Consider the following 5,000-nt stretch of genomic DNA (forward strand, 5'->3'; position numbering starts at 1 on the left):
AATCCATCTATTTGAACTTATTGCTTTCTAAATTACCTAATAATTACATTTGCCTTGTACTTCTAAATTTATCAAGGAACTGTGTCCATATTCTTTCGACTTTTTCAACTCTTTCAAGAGCAGTTTAGTAATTACAAATTATATTTGATATTTAAAGCTAAATGAAAAATAAGTAATAATTTTTTCTATCCTTCAATTGGAAATTGCATTTTGATGAAGCTATTCATTCCTAAAAAGTCTAATGACCTTCTCGGTAGTTTGCAACATAGAACTGGACTACTGAGTTTCAGGGCCTCTGTAACACGGTTTTTTGGACTTTGCTCCTTATCAAAGCATCGACTGTAGCTGAAAGTTGACATGTGTATATTTTACAACCACACAAATTTTGTCAACATTATCAATAACCTAAACCCGATAGTTTTAATTTTTATAGAGTAAAAATTATCTAGCCGACGCCATGGCTAATGATTATGAGCCAAGAGTCGAAAAACATTCATTACGTAAGCAAGGTAAACACCTTTTGACGAAATGTTGCCCTGCCCATCCACCCGACAGAAACTTATTCACCTTGTTCCATCGGCTTTGAAACTCAAAGACCTTATGAATGGCGGAACGATACATAGATGTGGGTGGGGTATCTGTGCTAGCGTAGTAATACTATTGTAGCAGGAGTGCCACAACAGTATAGTAGTCATATACATGAATTAAACGTTTTGGCCAACTGCTGGGATCCTTGAGGATCATTTAGCACTTCTTACAACTACACGAGAAATGAGTTTTTATAACCAGAAGTTAAATTTTCTAATACAACAATGCCCATGATAGCCTTCAGTGTTATCCTGAATTATATAACGAGGCCGAAGTGGGTGGAGCCCCATGAAGTAATCATTCTGACGATAATTATTGGTGAAGGTTTAAAGCCAAAATACGGTAACTGCTATTTTTTTTCAGTAAATAGGTAGATAGCCAATAAATAAAAATTGCTTGACATTGGATATAGCAGTTATCAAAATTAAGCTTGTCTACTATGTTTTTGAAAATTACCGACTATTCCCTACATCTTGTCAATCTGATTGTGACCTATAAAGTAGACTGTAATTTCTTAGGAAACTTATTTAAGGAGTTAGACTAATAATCAAAGTGTTTTTGTATATATTAACATATTTTGTTGGTTTGTTCATTATGACAATTATCAGTGGAGAGGTTTCAGAGTTCTTAAAGGTGTACTGCTTTGCTTGTATTTAAATTTGTATGTCATTGTTGCCAGAGGTCTAGCCTACGTTACGTATAGCCAATCATCCATCGAGAAAGAGGGAAGAAATGCTGTCAAAAGTTATGTAACGACTGCGTTCGAAGCCTTTTCTCTGAGTAAGTTGGCCCGTCTTCAAAAAAAGTCACTTTTACATTATAAGTACCAAATTTATTCAACCTACGTAATGCAGAATACAGTCAAAATTTATGTGTAGATATAATGTGTATTCTGAATAAGCGTTATATTTATGAAATGCATAGATGAAAAGTTATTGCGAAAAAACAGAGTGACAGAGCCCCTGAATCTCATAGTAGTTTATCAGGTAATGGGTTAGTGGGCGTGGGGCTCAAATCCCAATCAATGTTTTTATTTTAACTAGAAGTTCTTATACACAATTTGAGAAAAATGTCCTGTGACTTTAATTTTATAAGAAAAATTTGATTGATATTTCGTGTTACCTTTTACTAAGCTTTCTGATCTATGCCACGTTCCATTCTTTATTACGTTCAGAGAAAGAAAATAAGACCGCCTAATTTGAATAGTTTTAATTAGATTTCAAGTTCTTGTATAATGTATCTGACTCCGTGATTGATTTTAAGAAGTAATAGCCATTCATGATTCCAATGGCAGTACAAAGAGGCATTTCACGTATCCGAATTACTTGATTATTTAAAATTGCCTTGATGACAATAGGTAGATGGTTATCAATATTTATTGAAAATTAAGTCTCTATTAACACTGGAATTAGCTGATACTCCATAAAATGTGATGGTATCTTGCTATTCAGAGATTACTTGACGATAATAATATAATTTCAGCACCATGTTTGTCCATTAATTTACTTATCATTGAGATTGGGATTCCATAAAGGAAACAACGACACAGAATAATAATAATAATAATAATAATAATAATAATAATAATAATAATAATAATAATAATAATAATGCCAGTGGAAATTGTACCCACCATCCATAGGAAACAACGACACAGATAATAATAATAATAATAATAATAATAATAATAATAATAATAATAATAATAATAATAATAATAATAATGAATAATAATAATAATAATAATAATAATAATAATAAATAAATAAATAACTAATAATAATAATAATAATAATAATATAATAATAATATAATAATAATAATAATAATAATAATGCCAGTGGAAATTGTACCCACCATCATAGGAACATCACTGGGCACGATCCTAAGATTCCTGAAAAGGAACCTGGAAAAACTAGATGCTAGCTCCAGGACTCATGAAGAGCTTGCTATTAGGTACAGCGCATATCGTGAGAAGAGTGGTGGATTCCTAAAGAACTCCTTACTATAAATACCACCTGTCGGATAAGATGAATTAGATAGACAGCAAAAATTAATAATAATAATAATTATAAAACACAAGCTTAAAGCCAAAGCACATAAAGTCCAAAGGTCCAACAGTAAATGAGCAGGAAACTAGGCTACCAACAAAACAAACTCTTCTGAACCAACCAGAAAAGACTATACAGCCAACTAAGAGGGGAAAACAACCAATAGGAAATTCCTGAAGCTGTACCAAGTAAGAGGGTCTGGGAAAACATATGGAGCAATCCAGTATCACACAACAAACATGCAACATGGCTCCAGGAAGTCAAGGCAGAGGAAATGGGGAGAATAAAGCAAAGATTCAGCGAGACACAATCATACACCAACTAATGAAAATGCCCAACCGGAAAGCACCAGGTCCCGATGAAGACCATGGATACTGGCTCAAACACTTCAAGGCCCTACACCCACGAATAGCAGAACAGCTCCGGCAATGTATTACTAACCACCATGCACCCAAATGGATAACCACAGGGAGAACATCCTTAGTACAGAAAGACAAGAACAAGGGAAATATAGCAAGTAACTACAGGCCTATCACCTGCCTACCAGTAATGTGGAAGTTACTAACAGGTACCATCAGTGAAAAGCTATACAACTACCTAGAGGACATAAACACCATCCCCCAACAACAGAAATGCTACAGAAGGAAGTGTAGGGGCACAAAAGACCAGATCCTGATAGGCAAAATGGTAATGAAGAATAGAAAGAGAAGGAAAACCAACCTAAGCATGGCATGAATTGACAACAAGAAAGCCTTCAGCATGATACCACACACGTGGCTAATAAGACGCTTGAAAATATATGGGGCAAAGGAAAACACCATCAGCTTCCTCACAAATACAATGCGCAACTTGACCACAATACTTTAGAGCTCTTGGATAAGACTAGTAGAGGCTAACATCAGGAGAAGAATCTTTAAAGGTGAGTCACTGTCCTCAATACTCTTCATAGTATCCACGAATCCCACAACAAAAGTACAGTAGAAGATGGATGCTGGGTACAAACTCAAGAAAGGCGGCAACAGAATTACCAATCTAATGTTCATAGACGACAGCAAGCTATATGGAAATAGATACCCTAATCCACACTGTACCGATTGTATTTGGGGACATAGCGAAGGAGTTTGGAACAGAAAAATGTGCCTTGGTCAACATACAAAAAGGCAAAGTGACAAGGACTGAAGGGATAAAGCTACCAGATTGGAATAGCATCATACACATAGATGAGACAGGATACAAATACCTAGGAATAATAGAAGAGGATGTAAAACACCGAGAGATGAAGGATACGATCAGGAAAGAATATATGTAAAGACTTAAGGCGATACTCAAGACAAAACTCAACGCCTGAAATATGATGGAAGCCATAAACACATGTGCAATACAAGTGATCAGATGCAGTGCAGGAGTAGTGGAGTGGACGATGGCTGAACTCCGCAGCATAGACCAGAAAACTAGAAAACACATGGCAATAAACAAAGCACTACATCCAAGAGCAATACAGACAGACTATGTGTAACATACGAAAGGAATGAAGGAAAGGGCTATTAAGCATAGAGTACTGCGTCAATATATTGAGCAGAGCACTGGGGCAATATCTGAAAACCCGTGAAGATGAGTGGCTAAGGAGTACACGGGAAGGACTAATAAAAATAGACAAAGACCCAGAAATATACAGGGACACGAGAGTGATAAACAGAAAGGAGGAATGGCGCAACAAACCAATGCAAGGACGATACATGAGACAGCCTACAGAACTGGCCATCAATGAAACATGGCAATGACTACAAAGGACAGAACTTAAAGAACGAATGCTAACAACGGCACAAGATCAGGCCTTAAGAACCAAATATGTCCAAAGAAAAATAGATGGAAATAATATATCATCCATATGCAGGAAGTGCAATATGAAAGACGAGATCATTAACCACATAGGAAGGGAATTTTCGGTGCTTGCACTCATGATTTAGTAGCAAAAGCCCTACACTGTATCCTGCGCAAGAAACACCAGCTAGCTTGCAGCAGTAAGTGGTATGACCACCAACCTGAGGGAGTGACAGAAAACGACCAGGCAAAGCTCCTCTGGGACTATGTATCAATTCCTGAAAATAGAAATAAGAAGGGTGTGAGAAATGCCAGTGAAAATTGTACCCATAACCATAGGAACACTAGGCACGATCCCAAGATCTCCGAAAAGGAATCTGGAAAAACTAGATGCCGAAGTAGTACTAGGACTCATGCAGCAGTGTGCTACTAGAAAAAGCGCACATAGGGAGAAAAGTGATGGACTCCTAAGGAGGCAGGATGCAACCCAGAATCCCACACTATAAAAATAAGAAGACTGTGATAAAAAAAAATAAATAA

This window comes from Macrobrachium nipponense, chromosome 2, assembly GCF_015104395.2.
Source record: "Macrobrachium nipponense isolate FS-2020 chromosome 2, ASM1510439v2, whole genome shotgun sequence".
Classification (NCBI taxonomy): Eukaryota; Metazoa; Arthropoda; class Malacostraca; order Decapoda; family Palaemonidae; genus Macrobrachium; species Macrobrachium nipponense.